General features: G+C 41.7%; 1 protein-coding gene across 21 annotated transcripts in view; it reads left to right on the plus strand.

Moving 5' to 3' along the window:
* NDST2 (N-deacetylase and N-sulfotransferase 2) overlaps positions 1 to 20,428 on the plus strand; it is a 142,522-nt gene that overhangs the window by 39,609 nt on the left and 82,485 nt on the right. For 17 of the 21 annotated variants that reach the window (XR_010389691.1, XR_010389693.1, XR_010389692.1 and 14 more), the window contains one exon: positions 14,557 to 14,630. The exons of 3 other annotated variants lie outside the window; for them this stretch is intronic. The gene's annotated coding sequence lies outside the window, so the exon portion shown is untranslated. Of the gene's footprint in view, positions 1 to 4,686; positions 4,833 to 14,556; positions 14,631 to 20,428 lie in introns of those variants that run through there. One more of the 21 variants, XM_026094924.2, reaches the window with a different exon arrangement.

The following is a 20,428-nucleotide window of genomic DNA, read 5'->3' on the forward strand; positions in this document are numbered from 1 at the left end:
GTACAATGTGTTCTTTTATTGATGATATACATGTTGTGTAATCAGGTCAAGTCACTGTGTGTACTCTCTGGCCAGATTTGTTTCTAGCTTGAAATAACTTCTGTTGAAAATAGCTCAGAGATATTTGAGCCACGTTTGTCAAGATTAAATCAAGATGCTTTGGATTTCTAGAACCAGTCCTCTGAATTTTTTGAGATGCGGACTTCTTGGAAGTTTTTTTCATGCCTTCTAATGATGTTTTTAGTCTTTTTTTATTCCTAGAAACACTTTTAATGTATGTTTTAAAAAAATGATCTGCAGTCATTTTTATTGTTTTGTCCTCTGAATCTTTGTAATCGATTATCTATCTTCTTTGCTGTTCTTTCTCACTTCTGCATTTCAACCAGGTAAAATCTGGGTTGTATTTCATGATGCTGATGAGTGTAAATCTGTAATTTATTTTGCCATGTCTCTTAGAAATTACCTTTTGCTTAGTTGGGATGAAATTGTGAATGTCAAACTAAAAAATAAATGCTCTTTTCTCATAGTGCATGAATTTTTTGACAAAATCTGCAAAGCTGTTATCCTAACAACTGAGTAAATTAGTTCTGTGATTTTGATTGATTTCTAACCTGGAATCAAAATAGATGTTAATTCCGCAGATGGTGGTGATAAGTTAGCATGTTCTTTAATTCCAGAAGAACAAAATCCTTTTAACAAAAAACAGAATTGGAATTCCAGCTTTAGACATGCTGAAGCTTACAGGCGTTTCCTCTTTGCCCCTGCTGTTCTTTGAGGTAGCTACAGACCTGGGTGGAGATTCCCGAACTCGCGAGTCTTATCGACTTGATAAACGTCCTTTTTCCTTCTGTAGTGTTGTTTGTTCTGGGACTTCAGGGTTCCGGCTTATAGGAAATAAGAGGGCAGTGAGGATCAAAAACGCATCTTAGTAAACAGTGACTCCTGTGGCTATGAGGCATGGCTGCTCTGCCGGGCCCTCCGCCGCTCTGGCTCTTAGCGAGCTTTTTTCCTGTTGTGTTAATTTATTGCACAGTATCACCCTCTGTGAGTGCCTTTGGATGTGGCATATCTGGTCGACTGAGCTCTTCCTTGCCTTCAACCTCATGAGCAGGAGAAGATTTGATTTCCACTGTTCTCATGTGTCAAGTGAGTCAGTGTGGGGCTGGGGTATTTCCCTGTTGTGTTAAAATATCTCTTAAGACGTCTTCTCTTGAATGCTCTAAATTCTGGGTCAGCCTCTATGTTGGTGGGGTGGATGGATACTTAGCTCAAAACTTAGCACATTTTCTAAGTTTTTATTTTTTTTCTTAATGCAGAACAGGACTGCTGATCTCCCAGTTTTGCTGTGGTCCTGTAGGGAATAGCTGTAGTAACATATTCTCCTGCTAAATCATAGCACTGCTAGAGTGTAGTCACTTCATTTGGTTAATTTTCTTGATAGGCATGAAAAGGTTTTCAGAGTGGGTATTTACTGAAAAAAAATAAAGTAATTTAGTTGTGGCAACTGAAATTCTGTTTATTTGCAGAGCAGATGCAATATAGCTTGCTGTGACGTGCTGTTGTCAGTGCTGTCCCACTGGGGTGGCTCACCACGGGTTCACGTCTCTGAAAACTGCGGCTGGTTGAGATGGTAGCATTTGTAATGGGAGAGCTGCGTGGAGACCACCAAACTCAATCAGGACCGAAGTCAGCTTTGTTCTCAGCCAGCCTGAAGCCCCTGCTGTGTTCCAGCTTCTGTAACTGTGTGACAGGCGCACAGGGTGGGCAGCAGCCCTTTGAATGTCGGTTCTGCTGTACTGTTTATTCTGTTTTGGGAAGCTGGGTGAGACCTTGAGTCTGTGTGGCATGCTTCTCTCCTCACCGCAGCACCTCTCTGCAGGGAGCCTTCGTGATGCTGGCTTTAGCCTATTCATCATAGATGCTTTTCCAAAACATGTATCTCGTTGGTGAGACACATCCACATTCCCTTTCTGGTGGCTGTAGGAAATTGTACAATGGGACGATACGGTTGATAAGACTCTCTGCTCTTGGAATGCCTTCTGGCATATTGCTGAATATTGGTAACGTTGGTAGTATCATCTGCTTGCCTGGAGTATGCTGCTGGAAGGGATTTGGGAGAGCTCTCCTTTTCCATTGCTGTAGCTTTTGGATCACAGCGAGACAAGTGGATGATATTAGTAGGTGGCAAGTCTTTGAAGTACATTAGAATCAACTTCAGAGAGAAAGAAAATCCCTTCCTTAAGCTACAGATAAACAATAAGGCTTTCAAACCTTCAAGAGGATCAAGGTGAAACTCAGTGAACAGCAAGTGCAGAGAAGATGATCCTGTTTTGTGATGAGAAGTGGCAAAAATATCTTCTTTCCTTTTTGTGCTGCCATGACAAAGCAAAATAACAAAGTACTGAGATTTTTCTATGAAAAAACATATTTTTTTTATTTTAAATAGCCTCATCTTAATACACATGGGTAGAATATATTTTAAAAGAAGGGTGGAAATGTCTCCTTGGAATTCTGAAGTACCTTCAAAAGTAAGTGAAAAGAATTGAATTCGTCTGATTGTGTGGATACATTTCACAGCATTTATTTGCTTATTTAGATTTGTAGGAGAATGACATCTTTCAAGTGATCTGTGTCACTCCCAGTTTAGCTGGCTGGCTATGACTGGGAGAGCAAGCATGGGACAATCTCATTCTTCTTTTCCTTGCTGATTTACTCAGGAAAGGAGGAAAGTGCATGTAGACTGTGCACCTTGAGCACATTTCGAAAGGTAAATGTGCCCCTGCTCTGCCTAGCGAAAGACGCTGTCATCAGGCAGATGAGTCGGAGAGCAGTAGAAAGTGGCCTTGGAAAGGAAGTGGCCTCCTCGGAGAAGAGACTCCTTTCCTCCGAGGTGCCGTTTGGTTGTTCCCAGATCCTGAGTCTTGGAAGACAAAGGAGAAAACTGAACATATTTTCTTGGATAGGTGAGAATTTTGGACATTCAGCTTTCAGATTCTTGTGTAAGTTTTTATTTGCCAGTAGTGACGTCGCAAGCCAGATGGCCTAGTAATAAATGTCCTCGTCCACTTGGCTTTGGCCTTTATCCACCATTTCAAAGCTATATGAAATTGTAGAAGGTGCTTTTGCAGAACATAATACGTGAGTTGTGATGTCATGACTGGTAAATAAAAACTTACGTAAGAATCTGAAAGCTAAATGTCGAAGATTCAAATAGGAACAACAAAGAAAAAGAAAATTGATAGTTGAAAAAGAAATCATCTTTTAAACATACATGCTGACACATGAGGACTAACTATTGGGAGAACTCAAAACAACTCTGCATGTCACCTTTAACAAAAAGCTCACTGTATAGACAGGGCCATAAAGAAGTACCACACAAGAGTGTCCCGTACACAATACAAAAAGTGAGAGCAAACTAGGAATTGAGAGGTGGTGCATTTGGGTGGGGGAGGGAGATTTAAATGTGTCCTTCAGGAAAGGATCTGTGCAAAGGATTCAGAAAGAAGTAAGATGGCAGTGGCAGCAGCCAGGATTTGCAGAGCTTTTCAGTCCTTTGTTTGGTTATCTTGCATAAGTGCTTTAGCTGGAGACTCTTTCAGGAGCTGCATGGGGCCGGCTTGGGTCACAAATGTGCATGAATCCAAATGTAATTTCCCTGTTGTGCACGTCCTGGCTGTGACAGCTCAAGTTATGAATGTAAAATAGCGGAAAAAAGTTTAGAAGATGGCCAGGCCTGAAATGTTAAGAAGTAGTGAATTACCCGGGGCTCCCCTGAGCTTGGCAAAGGAGCTGCCCGAATTTTAAGTTTGTAAGCTGCCTCTCTGCTTCATTTCAGTGTTCCTTGGGAAAAAGAGATAGCTCATATCTCTGTGTTTCTAAGTGATTCAGCTTAGTAGAGGTAACATTCAAATGTTTGCCTCCACGTGAGATGCAGGGCAGACAGAGAGGGGCGATGCTAATTCTCCACTGCCATTTGTGGTCGGTGCTGGCACACAGACTGAGTCAGCAGCAGTGGCTTCAAGCTGCAGAAATCAAGTACTGTACAGGGAACAGCAGTATCTTTTCCCTTTAATGCAGCTCTGTTTACTGAGAGGCAATTACCCATGATCTGCAGCTTTCCCTATTTCCCAGTGTTGAGGAGGCATTTGTCTTTCCTTTTGGGAGGACTCGTGCAGAATAAGGGCTTTCCTCCCCCCACGTCGCCACACTGCTCACGGAAGGGGCAGGGCGCCTTACTGCGCGTGTGAGACAGCTTGTCTCATGGGCTGTGCAAGCAAGGAAGGGGCTTTTCCCTCTTCTACATGCAACTTGCAAAGCAAAGAGAAGTTGCAAAGTTTACAGCTCTCCCTGCTTCCTTAGCATCATTTTTTCCTGGGTCTGCCCCGTCCCTCTCTCTTTTTCCATCCTCCTTCCATCTCTTGTTACCATGGAGAATGAAATGCCAGTTCCATTCAAGCTGTCGGCTGAATAGGTTTTGAGGTTGATGGATGGTGAGAATCTCTTATCCCTCCTTCTCCAAATACCGCCCCTGCCTGGTTCTTGACATTTCACTTGCCAGAGACTGGCAGTCAGAGAGAGGGAGCTGAAAAGGAGGCTGGCAGTGTCCTGCTGAGATGCTCTTTCAGTTCCTTGGATGAGATCAGCAGCCGTGAGAAGGTCTTAAGGACTCTGCAGAGCCTTGTCCTCAAGCTGGCTGAGGCACGAATGCTCACTTGAGTGCATGCTCGTGCTTCCCCAAAGCACCCCGGGAAAGGGAGGTTCGTGTGTGGCTCTTGCTCTTGCTTGTGGCCGTGTTTCAAGGGGTGATGTAACTCTGCAACTGAAGGGGAAAGGTAAGGAATGCATGGATACAACGTGTGCCCTAATCTAAGTCGTTTCTCTTGTATATACTTCTTTTAGATTTCCTCTTAGTACTACATCACATGAAAAGTGGAATTTCTTTGCAGCAGTCTAACTTGCCAGGTTTCCTGGCTGCAATGCTGAAGTTAGCAGGAAAGTGTGTTTTTAATGTGATTATAGCAGTCCCCATTTGCGCTGGTTACTTACTCTCGGTATTACTAACCTGGTGTCAACCAGCCTTCTGAATAAGGTCTGTTTTAATATCAAATTTGTGGAATTGAGGATCTTACTGAACAGGACCAGGATTGAAATGTGACGGGGGGCTGCTGGAGTGCCTGCAATAAGGTACAAAGCAGAAAAATCAAAATGATAGCACTGTAAAATTATACAGAAATTTTTTTGTTGTTGTGATTTATTATTTTCCATGCAAGGTAACTATAGATTTGCAAGGTATCCAGAGAATTTTCAGTTTATGCTGACAGGCTTAAGCCTGTCCTTTCTGCTGGAGGGGTTGTTTTGATTGATGACTGCTGTACTAGGGTTTGCGAGACGGTTATACCTGACGTTGTTTGGTAGGTGTGTGGATTTCACTTCTGGAAGTAATGGTTAGGGAAGTTTGTGGCTTTAGAATTTAAATTCAGGTGTTTTTCCAGCTGGAACATTCCATAAACATATACTTGTTGGGAGAGGGATAATATTTTTGTGAGTTTTTTGCTAAAGCCCTTATACAACTTCTTCACCTACTTGCTGTTTTCACACGCTTGGCATTCCTGCTTGTTGGTTTTTTTCTGATTTTCATCAACTAAATTTTAGTCAGCCATATGGTTTATAAGTTTTGTTTCTTTCCAAAAAGGAAAACTCATTTTTTTTGTACATCGTCATTTAGAGAATACAAATGTTGTTGTTGGGTTTTTTTGGTGGGGAAAAAAGAACTCGGCAGTTTTGTAAGTCTTGTGAACCAAAGTTGAAGGTTGCCACTTTTTGCTCTGCTGTAGTCGGAAGTGGTGCTCCTGGAACGGATACGCCAGGAGCACACAGGCGTGGGAATGACACTGGCGGTGCTTCTGCAGGTGGCATTCCAGTTTGTTTAAGGTCATATGTGGAAATCTGTTTTGGGTGCTTTGGAACAGCTGTGTTATGCTTGAGGAGTGATTACGGATTCTTTCTTTCAGTACATCTTTTCAAAACATTGGACTGAAATATTTCCACTCCAAGATATTAATAGCCTTCTGTTTGTTCCTGAACTTATGAAACAAATACATCTTTCCACACTGCCACCGACGGCTTTTGCATCTGTCTTAACCTCTTAAGAATTCAGTTTTCATTGATGCTGCATGTCCTGTTCGTTGTTGGCTTGTTGTCTCCCTGCTGGAGTTTTCCTACTGTGAGGTTGCTTTTTCCTGTTGTGCAAGCCACGTCCAAATGCTAACATGTTAGCTATTCAGCCACTGGGGTGTTGAAAGAGAAATTTGTAGCTAGTGCATCAGAAAGGGGTGTGTGTGTATGTATAGATGTATATAAAATAATATAAATAATAAATTAATATAAATACTATTACATGATACATGATTATACCATCCCAGTTCTTTAATTAGTTGTAAAGGTCGTAACATTTCTGTCTCCAAAGCTCTGTAGGGATTCCCTAGGTGGATGCACACGTTATAGACCTCTTATTACTTGTGATTTTTAGTCATATGAAATAATATGCATGACTTTGAGTTTTGCAGATTTTTCTGGTTTGAAACTGATTGGCTGCAGAATTGGGAAAAAAAATAGATTTTTTAAAATGCACAGCTGGAACAGTTTCTTTTTGCAATAACTACATCATCCATGTCAGGTGGTATTGAGAGAAAGTGGTATGGCAAGGAAGGAAAGGAGAGATGTCCATGGGGACACAGAAGGATACTGTAGTTTGGGACTGGCTTCCTAATAGATGCTTGGCTTCATGTTTCCACTCATAAGGGCTGGGGGCAGGGTGAGCATCTGTCCTGACGTGGGGATTTCAGGGGAGCTGAAGCAGCATCAGCGTCAAGGCTTGGGCTGTGCATCCCCTCTGTTATCCTGCTGTTGTTTTGATTTAGATACTGCCTTCTGTATAGAGAAGAATACACTCCTACCTATTTCTGAGCTTGCGTGAGATGAAATCCCCAGTCTTTCTCTCCCACTTTGTGAGGTTTGTTATGCTAATTTCAAAGGCCCTCAAAAGTTTTTCTGGGTATTCCTGACAGGTTTCAACTTCTGAAAAAAAGATTTTCCAGGTTTCAACGTGGGTATGTTTAGATTCCGTTTGGTCTCTGAAATACCTCCTTGTTTTCCTCCCTACCGAGATCAACCTTTTCTGTTTTTTCTTTTTCCCTGATAAGAATTAGACTGACTTTTTTTAAGTAGTAGTATAGGCTGCACACTTCTGGTAGCTTCTCAGCTTCTTTCCATCTGGTCTTTGGTTAAATTATTCATGGAAAAAAAATGGAATGCCCCTCTCATTTTAGATTCAGAGCTGCAAGATAGCAGTTCTGAGCTCCTCTGTACGCTGTCACTTAGGCTTTTTATGGGTTCCCAGATCTGCCTGAATATACTGTGGTTAGTACTGTTAATCACCGAAGGTGACTTTTTTTCTTTATCATACCCAGAAATGTCTCGATTTCAGAAATTGGCACTAAGGTGGTGGCTGCTCTAATCCAGTGGTCCTGCCTGGTGTGTGTGGTTCTCTTGTAATGTTTTTTCTGCTATTCTGTAGGTTGACGCCTGCTGACAGAGATGACTAGCGTACCACTGCCTAGGTTGTTCTAGAGAGTCAAAGTGCCATGAACACTAGGGAAATCCTGAAGAGTCACCTTTAGTCCTAAGTTTTGATTTAAGTAGTCTGGTTCTCATATTCGCTCTCTGCCTGAATGCAAGGTTGTCTTAATTCTGCAACAGCCTGAAACACTGCAGAGGTCAACTTATTCTTTATATTATGTAAAGTATAAATGCTAAAAGCAAAATGTAAACACCAAAATCTGTTCTGCGTCAACTATTTATTCAAACCCCAGGTTTCTGAATCTGTGGTCTGTCTGAAATATCCCACCTGAGTCTTAATAAGCTGGAATTTAAAATCCAGCACAATGAAGGAATACCAAAATGACAGTGTTGTTTTCTTCCATTGGACTCAGTCAATACTTCCCTATCTGTGAATTTGTTTGACTCTTTCACAGTGTCTTTTGCAATGAAGCATCATGGATCCTGAGGAGTTTGTAACGTAGGGCAGGAAACCTTGGATATGGGCAGTCCTTCATGCTCCATGCATCATTCAGCATCTTTGAATGTAGGAATTGATGTTACACACACACATTTGCGGACAAAAAGTTGCAGTACGATGAACATCCACAGACGATGAGACTGTATCCAGCGACCAGGGAGGCTGAAGAACATCTTACTGACATGCCTGCTGTGGTTTACAGGAATGAAATAATTCTGCATTACGGAATTCTGTATTAAACCCTTATAACAGATTGCCAATTAACTCCTTGTTTAATACATTTAAATAGCATCCCAATTAATACTAGAGCTAGTTTGAGCAGAAGTAAAATAAAATTGTCAAATGTATTATTCTACCTTTCTTGGTATCTGTCAAATAATATCTTTGACAAGTAGTGCTTGATCACTTAGAGAACTTAAGAATTTTGCAGGAAAATGTTGATCAAATGAATCATTATACTAACACTAGGAAAATGTGCTGGATAATTGACCGCTTTTCAGGTGGTTATTATTTTTAATTCCCTGATTTGTTTTCTTTTATTTCTCTTTCACTCCAGTTGTCCTTAGTGGAAATAAGAGTGTGCAAAATTTATTTTCAGTATTTTCCCAGCATTATCTGGGACTCATATCTGTCTCCCCCTTTCCTTCCACCGCATACCTCTCCCCTACATCTGTTTGTTCTTCCCTGCAATCTTTCCCTGCTGTGCTTTTCTTTTGCTACCATCATCTTTTCCTCTTCCTTTTCATCCAAACAGTAGCCAGAAAAACAAGCTTGCCAGTCGCCTCTGCAGAAACCCACATTCAGAATTTTCTTATCTTGCCCTAAAGCCTCCTGGCTGCTATTTACATATAGGCAGCTGGAGGAAGATGCAGTTAAAAACTTCCTACGGTTCGCTAGATGTTTGTGTTTTATTTCACCTTTTCCTTAGTGAATAGTGCCTGTGTTTGTACAACGCTTTCCCAGGCAGGGTAGCAGGGAACTGACCTCATTTGCTTCGGTTCCCCTCCTGCCCACTGCTCCGTCGCTGTGCCTGAGTCGGTGAGAAAGGACAAGGCTTTGTTCAGCCTCGACTGCTGCAGCTCGGAAAAAACTGTGAGCTGAGCAGGATACTGAAGCTTAAGACAGCTCTCTAATGATTTGGACTTCGCAAGTTATCTTTATAACCTTAACATCTGGAAAATTAATTTTATTTTAGCTTTTGCCAAAGCTGCCTACTCGTACTGGTCAAGTGGATTTTTAAGCCCTTTTATAGGCTGGTTTATATGCAAAGAATGAACATTGTACTCTCCGGTTGCTCATTCTCTTATCTCAAGTGTCATTTAGTGGAATCTCTTTACCTTTTGCCTCCTGTAAAATGTAAACTGAATTACATGTGTATAATTAAATCAAAATACTGTGTGTGTGAGGAATGAGAGGCCGTATCCATAGTAAAAATATTAAAATACGTGATTTAATGCATCTAAGCTATTGTCTAGAGTATTGAGAACGCTGGCTGTGTGAGAACAATTTCCTACCGAGAGGGAAGGTGTTCCTGTGCTAGGTCACTGCTACAGGAGATCTTTTCACCTCGCCTGGCAGAGCTACTGCCCTATAAACCACGCGGCTGCCGGTTAAAAGACTCGGATGTGCTGTATTACTGCTCCTCTGGGATGGGGAGATTTTACTAATTGGTAAACACTTGTGAGTGTTTGACTGCAAGAAGTGTCAAGGCCTGGCTGAATGGCTTGGCAGTCTCAGGTACTCTGCGTTTGCTTTTGACATGTAAGCCCTGCCACAGTCGCTCTGTTGCATCTGGCACGCTTCATACTTAAATTTTCGTGGTAGTGTCTGAGACAGATTTTCTGCATGAATTTTTGTGCCAAACTTCATGCATACAGTATTGGTGTGTGCATTGTCTGTATATGTAGAGCATAAGATTCTCAGACCTGCGGCTGTTTATTAATTTATTTTATATTATGCATAGCAACTGAAGTTGCTGTAGGCTTGCCATAACCCAAATCTAGAACACAAAATCAAAATGAGAAACTGTAAAACAAAATACAGCACAGGAAGCATGACAAGAAGTGGAATTAATCTCTTTAACATAATTACCGTTCCCTTTAACCTTGGATTCCTGAGTAGGTGTTTGATGTCAGTTTACCGTGAAGGCTAGGAGCAGCAGGGTAGTATGGGACAGAGTCAAATTTGGGTGCAACATGAGGGATGCTCTTTGTAATCACATGGATCTGTGCACTATATGCCCCAAGGCCAGCTGCTGGCTATTTCAGATTTGTCGCTGTGAAATCCTCTCCTTTAGTCTTGTTCCAGAGCTGTAGCACTCGATACCAATACATCCCCCTGCTTCCATCCCCCATCCCAATCTGGTTATCATTTTTTGGCTGTATATTGCTCTTTTCCAGCTGTGATACTTGATTTTTATTCTATGTGTGGAAGGATAGGAGAGAAGTAGAGGAAGAGGTATCTGAAAGTGGTATTTGCTTCTATTTTAAATAAAGCTTAACATTTTTTGGTAGCAGAAGGACACTGTAATAGAAACAGGGAGGCACGCTAGAGAGAGGTTTTGAAAATATTGCTTGTGTTTCACTCTGGTTCAGGGTTTTCAAAGTTCGTTAGCATTTTGCAGCTTAAAAAGTCTAGAAGGAAATAACCAGTAACTCAAGAGTATAGTGATTCCTCAGATTTAAGACTATTACCTCCCCCCAGATAATATACACACACACTATTCACATTGACTGAAGGTTGATTAAATGCATGTCCAAAACAGAATTTTCTCAAAAAACAAGTAGCTTTCGGAGAATACGATCTAATGGACTGAGACATTCTAACTGTAGCCAGCCTCTATATTGTATGGTTATGGGTAACTTCTCTACCTCCTGCCTTCCCCTTTAGTCTGTATAGTAAAGATACTGTTTTGTGAAGGGTGATCTCAGACCATGCTTCTCCTGGAAGGGTCGCTGTTGCCCTTATCTGCCACAGTTGTGGCATTTCTGTCTTGCTTCAGTTTCTGCAATCAGGCAGCTTGTAGGGTAAGCTGGATCCGCTCATAAATCTGACTGACTGATACTCATTTTTGGTGTATTAGTTCCTACTTGGGTCAGTGTGCTGTGAATAGCCAGGGATATGGGACCATCTTTTTTGGTGGTAGCCAGTAACACTGACTTATGCTGGTTGTGAAACTGCACCCTGATGCTATTAACCCATCCCCATAATATGCTTTTTGATACTTGATTGAGCACTACATAATATTATATTTCAGATGAGTAGTAGGAAAAGTCATTGTTTGTTCTACAACTGGTATCTCTGTGCAGTATAGTGACTGTACCTGCAAGTTGTTAATGTCCTCTTACACTGGGTTTTTCAAGCTTAGCTGGGTTGGGTATGCAGGAGCAATGTCATCTCTGGGCCAAGCTAGCACGGGTGGAAGCATGCTTCTGTCCCATCCTCTTGTATCTTATCTCATATTCTCTGTCACTTGCCCCTAACCCCATAGGACCAACTGCCTCTTACTTATTAATGCAGAGCTCCATCCTCAGACCTTGGATTTGTGTTTCCACCCGTGTATTACACCCCCACAAATGAGGCATTGTGTGATGTTGATCGCAAACGCTAAAACCCTCCTCCCGTACTTCATCCCACCTTTCCTCTGCTCCTGAGCAGCACCAGGCAGCAGAAGCTGCTTTTATGCAACCCAGTCAAAAGGCAGTAACTGCCCTGGCAGAGGTGTTCATGCCAGCATTCGGATGAGAACCAACAAGGTGCTGTCAGGAGCTGCCATCAGGTGCTGCCTTGGAGGTTGGTTTTATTGAGAATCTCTATTTTGGCAGCTGTTATTCAGAAAGAGTGGGGATCTTCTGTTACCTTCACCCAAATGTATTCTTTTTTTACTTATGGGGTTTTGTGTTTTATACACTAAAGGAGGTGGCTTCTAGTCCCATCTCTGTATTTGCATATTTTACTGGTAGTTGTTTCAGTTGTTTAAAGTGCATGGATTTGTTATTCTGGATCATGGATATAAATAGATGCCAGTAGCAGGAGGCCTTATCAGCTGTGCGCAGCTGCATCTGCGTGTTCGTTTTAAGTCTAGGCACCTAAAGTGCAGATGAGCAGTGAAACTTGGTATTCTGACAGGTGAAATTCATAAATGAAATTCTCTGGAATTTGTTGAAAGCTGTCGCCTCTATGTTCAAAGTGAACTAGCATTAGCCTTTTTGGGGGAGGCTGTCACCTACTTATCAGAGCTCAGAGTCATGGTTCAGAGCGGTCTGTAATGCTTTGTGTTTTTGAAATGCTGTATCTATATGGACAGTCATGCTTAACTAAGTAGGTATATTCCTTGCATATATTGGAGAGCATAGGGAACCAAATCTGATTTCCTTCCAAGTATCATCTTTATACTCTTGGCAGAAGTGGCTCTTGGGGAATGCTTGGGGATCCTGGGAAAGAAGAGGAATATCCATGGGCAAAGCTTCAGAGGAAAGAATTTCAGATCCTGTATCAAAATAGGTTAATTTTTTGACCTCTGAACTAGTGTTGTAGGCACCAAAGTTGGCCTTTCTGCCATTTAATTGTTACAGCTAACACTTTATTTTCCGTGGGCAGAGTATTCACGTAACAAGTTATCCATGTAGAGATCTTGGGCTCAGACCTGGAAGTAGTACATCCATTTTTGCGTGGCTCAGACTCTGAGTTACTGGACATACCAGCTTTCTTTATCAGCTTTCTTCAGAGCTGCCATTGGTGTCCCTGTATTGTGCTCCCAGAGCATGGGTTGCTGGGAAGCCAAGTTTAGAGGCTTTCTTGAGCCAGCCAGGGTCTACAGCTTAGAGGCTTGGGCGGAAGCTCTGGTTCTGCAAGACTTGGAGCTGCTGATAGCAGCAGTTTTCAGCAGAGATAAGTGGGACAACAGTAACAGGTTATATGTACTGTCCCTCCTGCTCTGAGAGATTTATGGGCTGGGGTTTCATATGGGGCTAGGTCAGTTCTGGCTCTGAACCCCAGCTGAGAGCCCTCCCAGAGCCTGGCGCACTGCGAAGTACAGTGCAGAGGTACTGGGCAGCCTCTGAGCTTTTGCTTCTCTGCAGCAGGGGTTGCGTGCTCAGGGTTTCTCCATTATCTGGGTGCTCCCATCCCCCATTATACTGGCTAATGGAGAGCTGACTTAATTTATTAATGCTTGATTGAAGGCCGTATCAAGTGGTGTCTGACCAAGCTAAGAATAAAGTGTTTAGTTCAGATGTTTTCTCCTGGGACTCTCAATGTTTACAACATTTATGGAAAAGATTTAGAGAGTAGATAATCTTGTATCAGGCTCAGCTGCAAAATTCATCTGCTCTTGAATAATGGCTTTCTTCTCAAAAACAAACTCATTCAGTTTGATGCACCTCTTCTGTCTGTACCGGTATATCTCTGTAGTATGAACAGCAAAGGCACTTTTTTCATTTTCCACTTCTAGGAAAGTCCATAGGCCTGTGTGGTTCGTGTGTACTAGGTAGTTAGACAACAGAGGTATTTTGTGGAAAATACAAAAAAACTTTATTCCTTCCCTAAAAAGGGTAAGGATTTTTTTCACCTCATATATTCTGATAAGCTTCTGCTGTCAAGTAGCAAAAAGATGCCCAAAAGGAGGTACATGTGCCTGGAAGCAGGATTTGTGTCTGGTGTAGCCTCCCGCAGGGAGCAATGCTGCTATTTACTGTGATGGCTTCTGACGTGTAGAAGAGTATCGCTGTATCCTTGGGCTGTGGTAGTTGACAAAGAAATTAAATCTGTTTGCTAGTTGTAAAATCTGTTGTATTTTTACCGAGAAATTTTGGGGTTTTGCACATGGTCTTGCCAGATTTACTATGCCAGGTCTTAAGAAGCAGCGTGTCCTGTTGTGCATGACACCTTTTGGTCACTTTGGAGAAGAGCTCGCTGTTCACTAGTTTTCTCCTTTCAGTTGGAATCGCGTGGTCTTCCCAATCCCAGATTTAGCTTTTCTAACGATTACGATAACGTATAACGGACTGAGCAACGGTAGATGATTGAGGCCTTTTCTCTTCAGGACCTTGTGATCATAGGCTCATCAAAGTAACAATGATTCTTATTGATGCAAAGGTAAAGAAAGAAAACAAACGGATATGGCTGAAGAAGTAAGTTCTTTATTCCTAACTCAGAGCTCCTTTTTAATTTTTTTCTTTTCTTTGCAACTTCAGGTACTTTCTAGTCAGGTCAGTTACTTCTGTTACTGGCTGGCAGAATGACAAAGGCCTGGGTGCCTTCTCCTGGGGCGCTGACAGGTAGGCAACAGTGTCTTGAAGTCAGGGTGCTAGAATCAGAGCTAGTTTACTTTCATTTCCTGGATGAAAACTGCAGTACTTCAGGTATTGAATCACAAGTGCATCAGACACCCCTATCAGAGAGTGTTTCCAATTTGGAATATTTTGCTGCCTTACACAGTCGGATATATGTATTTATACAATCTTCTGCCCTCTCCCCAGGTTCCTGGTGTTTTTACTGAATCTGTATCTGGTACAACACAGCTGTTTTTCAGACTGTATTTACGCTTTTTGAGGTAAGAAGGAAATTGATACAAATGATAATTTTGGCCTGGGTAGCATGATAGACAAGGATGATGGGAGAGAATCCCTGTTTTGCGGGTCTTTGGTTTGATATGATGGTGAAAGACATAAAAAGCAGAGATTGTTTGTGACTGAGGAGAGTGATCTATTTCTACGTTATTAGACTTTAATGCTTTTTGCTTTCTTGATCTTGCTACTTATGAAACACTATAAAGTACAAGTTATCAATTAAAGACAAGTAGTGATGAATTTTCAGACTTTTCAGCTTGTATTCTCCTTGAGGTGTGTCCCCCCCCCCATATTGGCACCATGCTCTAAATGCGTTTGAACCTGTGCTGGGTCTGCAGACTCCAGTGCTGTACGATAGTACTATAGTGAAGTACATCGACATGTACTGCTACTTACAGATAGAAAGACTGAGATACAAACAGAAAATTGACAGTTACTTTGTCTAGCTCTTGGACAAAATCTTCTGGATAGGAATGGATGTAATGTCCTTATGTGCAGTGTAGCTATTAATATATTTGCTCTAAGCACAGTTATTCTTTTTTAGCTTTTCTGTTTTGTCCAATATGCTCTCCAAAGATGAACTTTTTGTACTACAGTTATTCAATGGATGGAGGTATGAAGATGCAGCACTAAGCATCTCCAAAGTGCACCAGTAATTATTTTTGACACTAGCTTGCTGTACATTAAAAAGCAAAAGCATTCATTATACTTCAAGAGACTCTACTCATGAAGAGCTCAGTGGGATGACTGTACACAGGATAGGAAGCTTTCACAAGTTCCATCCTGTGGGCTGCATTCATATTTCTGCCCTTCCCAAGCATAGATGTATCATGCACCCATGGCTTTCTTCAGTTGCAGAGTAACAGATCTGTAGTGCTGGAAAAGCTCCTGCTATATTCAGGGCACACAGGGAGTGAATCTCTGGCTGATGTGGCATGGGGGGGACTAAGTCAGGCACAGCACTGGAAGTTTGAACAGAGAATTTTGGTAGGAATGGTTTACACCTTACTGCCAGAATAGAAAAGCCTCTTATATTTTTGTCTCCTTCATTCTCCAGCTGTCTTAATTTCTTCCTTTGCTAGATGGCTTTTCTGTTGTTCTCTTCCCCCTTTGTAATAGAGATAACTCACAAGAGAGAAGACATCTTAGTTAAAAAAACAAAAAAAAGCTTTGACACAGTGGAAGAGTTAAAAGCATTCTTCGTGGTTGTTGGAACCAACTCCAGGGTGTGGTGTCAGAACATAGTTTTAATTTCTCACCATGTTCTGGAAATGGTGCTGATAAGAGGTTTTGACTGGTATCTCCCAAGCATTACCCTATATGCGCATCCCTGCAACCTCCTTATCAGCTGCTGTGTTGGGCTCTCTCTGGTACCAGAAAGCACAAGGCTTCTGCGCCTTTGGGAACTGCCCATTTCATGTTGTTGTGTGCCTCTGCAGTTAGTAAAGTTTTTTGAACGGGACATTTTGGAAAGCAAGAGTGGCCACATATCTTGTGGGTTTGGTTTATGTGCAGCTCTCTGTGTTTAATGTGTCTACCTGTTGCTGGGTTGGGGCTACTCAGTGCTGGAAGGTGGTGTTGTCTTATAACATGAATATTGCATCTCCTGAGACAGCCATTGTAGAGTTCAGCGTGATTCAACTACCATGGGTTTAAACAGGACAGGAGTATCTATGTTTAAGTTTGAAGTTTTATGTTAAACTTGATGTCACTTTCCAGCAGGGATAGACTCTTTACTCTCCTTGCTATCATGCTCTAGGGGAGTTGTCGGGACAGTAACATCTCTGTATAAGGCTGACTGCTGTTTCAAGAGCCAGTTTGTGCTTTTGTCCAGTGTCCTGTAGTACTGCAGAGTGCAGACTCAGCACCTTTCTGCAGGAGGCTTTACAGGATGGCACTAACTGCTGGCACTGCAACATCTGGGCTTTGGTGCTGCACCACTTCCTGTTGACTTGTGAATGCATCTGAGCTCCAGCATGCTCCAGAAGAGGTAGCCAGCATGTGTGTTGCAAGAAGTGAAGGAAAGTCAGTAATCAGCCAAACCCTTAGCTTGGCGGTAGGTGGGCACAGGTGACTGAAGGGGTTGAATCATAGCTTTAGGGAATGGGTGTGGAATGGATGTTCTGCTCCTGAGAGTGTCTGGGAGAGCCTCCACCCTGACCTCCCCACAGAATTGCTGTGCTGAGAGGAGGGGTAGGATTTCCCTTTACTGTCTCCCTCTTTGTTCCTGGACTCCTTCCTTCCTTTTTGTTCATAATTGTTCTTAAAAAAAATAACATAAAACCCCCTTACAAATTTTCATAATTTTAATAAAACAAAAGGGAGGTGCACAGGAGCCTCATTCATCACCTTTTGTCTCCAGACTTGATCTGACATCTGAGACTACAGAGAAACTTTGGCAAGTGCAATGATTTCCCGTGTGGGGGTAATAAGAGAGAAAAAAACCTGTCAGTTGAAAACAGCAGGAGCTGCATTAGCAAATATAAATTAAACAGATGGCTAAGATACTGCAGCTGTCGCTTAGAAGCTCCAGGAAGATCTTTAGCTTAGAGCTGCAGGAGGCTATTTTAAAAGGAAGGATGAAAACAACAACAAAGCAAACTTTAGCATGACCAAAGAGACAATAGAATCATTCAGATGATTAGATGAAATTTACCCAGCACTGATTTTTTTTCTTCACCTTTTCAAATCTTAGGACTCTAAAATTAATTCAGGATCAGCTATTATAAGATCACATTACAGATTTTTATACAGTGGGGTTGTCTGCTGGCTTAGAGGTACCGTTCCTGATTTCCATGTGAGACACTATCTCTGACATATGCTCCAGAGAGGGGGGAGAAATGTGCCTCGGATCATGCAATTGTGATCTGCTGGTGGTTTTAACAGTTTACAGCTGCTTCAAGAAAGCCGCCTTATGAAAGAATTGTTTGTTGGAGTGTAGTGTTAGAAGCGCTAAAATTTTTGTGGAGGGAACACCTTCATTTAAAGTGTCTTGCGTGTTCAGTCTTAGGGTAACATTTTTCAGGACCATTTTATGCTCAAAAGTGATTTTTTTTCCTTTGTGAAAGAAGTAATAAAAAATGTATCCAAGTACATTGTTTTTAACATATGAAGGTAAACTGGAGTTTCAGTGGTCTCCAAAAAGCAATTAATTCTCAAAACTGTGTATCTATAATATATTTTCTTCAGTGAGAGCTGGTGATTTGTCTTAGACACCTTGTGCATAAGCAGACTGATATGCTGCCTTGATATGTATTTGAAGCTGTGAATTTTGAAATAGGTGCAGCTGTATTTGAAGCCTGTATTTCACATTCAAAGAAATAGTGTGCACAAACAAATTCCTAAGCATGCTGATTGATTGCTCTTTCAGAGTTCTGCTCTTTCTATTTGTTTTTTTTTTCTGCAAAATTTTTCATGTGTTTATGGTTGACTTTTTAAACACTATTTAAAATGCAAGAAATTCTGTATTTTGATAGCATTAGAGCCCCCCATGCAAAATTAGTATCTCTCCATTGCTGTATGCTTTTTTCCAAATTGTCTTGTTCCTTTACCGTAAATATCCGTAGGTGCGATTAGCTCCAAGTCTAATCTTCATCTGTATTTGGGATTTGGGAGCTGCAAAACTGCATGCCAGAAGACTAAATCTTTTGTTCCTCTGTATTTATCCTTACTCAAACTTTATGGGGATGAGAGTAAATAAGCCACACCATGCTCTGAAAGTCAGTGAGCGTCCATGCTGTTGGATCAGTGCTAGAACTAGGAAGTTCATCATTAAGACGTAAATACTCCTTAGTTGCTCAGTCTTTAACCTGTCCTAGACTGTTCCCTGATCGTAGTGATGCAGGACACAAATCATGAAGGGGATCAAATTTCAAAAGCAACACCTCAAACTCAGTTGTGTGAGCTTGCTGAAGACCGTAGCTTCAGTCTTCGCATGCCATCCAGGGCTGCTTGCACTGGCTCAGTGAGTAGAAGTGGCCTTCTCGTCATTTAACTGCGTATTTCTTTTCTGCTGGCAGTTTCATGCTTCAGTGTAGAATGGGGCAGCTGATCACGTCACGTAACTGTCATTTCTACCCTGGAAATTTCATTTCTACCTTACAGAAACTTTGGAGCAGTTGTATAACTTCATAAAGCTAAGAGGAAGAAAGCCTCAGCCAGAGCGTATGCCTTTGCTCCCAAGGAAAAATGGGAGAAACAAAATTGGCCTTGAAGTGTACTCAAACTCGAGAATGATAAATGTGGGATATCTTTGGCAGTGATGGAGGGACATTTCAGGGTAGGTGACCTTCCACTGGGAAGCCTGGCCTCGTCCTCCGCGTGTTTGTTCTGAGACTTCTGCTCCAAATGCTTTAGCTAGTGCTCACTGCCGTGGCACCGTGCTTGGGAAGGGAGCAGGGCTGTGCGGTCAGGACCCAGGGCATACAGCAAGGTTACGTGCTGAACCCTGCAAGTTTGTCAGCTCTGTTTTGGGGAAGAAACTGAGGGATGTGTGAATGGAGGCCAAAAAGAGGATGATAATTGAGAGGGGACAAAGAGGAAGAAAGGAAAAGAAAAGCAGTGAAGTGACTGAAATAGGAAGAAACACTGGGGCGGGATAGCCTTGCTAAAGCTTATTTTTTTTCCTGCTGAGTAGCCAAAAGGCAAGAATGAACTTTTCTAGCTAGATGTGTCTAACGGCTATATTCTGTCCTTGATCTTCATGCATATGTTCTGGTGATATCAGTGGGAGGAGGGTACATGGTTGTTACGCTGCAGATAGAGGAAATCGATTGTTACCAGGTCTATAGCACAGATACAGTGCTAGATGTAATGCCTTTATGGTTTTTGAAAGAAGGCCGTGACATAAATTTGCGTGTGATGTAAAGTGTTATATCTAACTCTCATTGATCAGGGACAGCTGCTTACATGCAGAATGGATGCTAGTGGGAAAAGGAAACTCGATCCAGCACTGTTTTATGCCGTCATGAAAAGAAAGTGCTTCTTAGCTGGAAGCAAGAATGCCTAGCCTTTTAGTGCTTCAGTATTGGTCTGTGGCTTAGCTAATGTGGAAAGTATTTCATGTATTTTAGCCCTCATTTGAACCTTGTTCTTTTTAACCCTAGTCCAGAATTGAGAAGTCTGTTTTAGGCCAGTGCTGCTCTCCATGCTAGATAGAGAGGTACATCAGTGACGAAGCAAAGGTTGCTGAGAACATGTAAGGATTATAAAGTAGTACCTCTTGTTTTGCTTATAGTTTGAGATGTCACATAAATAATTCTTAGCTGTAACAAAACAGTGCACTGAGTAGTTCTGATATGCGGGCTGTAGATTCTGCAGTGATATTTTGGTAAATAATACCTTACTGATTGATTTCTGTAGCTAGTCTTTCTCATTTGCCCCATAACAGAGAAGATGGGGTTTCATGTTTAGTTTCACTTCAAAGCAGATTTAGCTTTACTTTTCAGTGGAAAGCCACAGAATACATGTGCTTAAATTGTGGTAATGAAACCTTCTTTCATGTGGAAAACAAATTTTCAATATTGTTAAATATTGTTCAATAACTTACTTCTCTTATCTCTGACTTAACTTCTGTCTTTGGATTTTGAGCTCCGGTCCAGATTCAAGCATGCCTGACCTGAATCAGTTTGTGGAAAAATATTTAGCTAATTTGTGACCTGCCACAGATTTGAGATATGGTTGTGCCATAGTGCTTTAACTGTATTGCATAGCTTTGGTGCCATGTGTGTTAGAAAACTCTGTGATACAGCAGATGATGTGGAGAGACTCTCTTCTAAAATAA

Source organism: Dromaius novaehollandiae, chromosome 6, assembly GCF_036370855.1.
Source record: "Dromaius novaehollandiae isolate bDroNov1 chromosome 6, bDroNov1.hap1, whole genome shotgun sequence".
Taxonomy (NCBI): Eukaryota; Metazoa; Chordata; class Aves; order Casuariiformes; family Dromaiidae; genus Dromaius; species Dromaius novaehollandiae.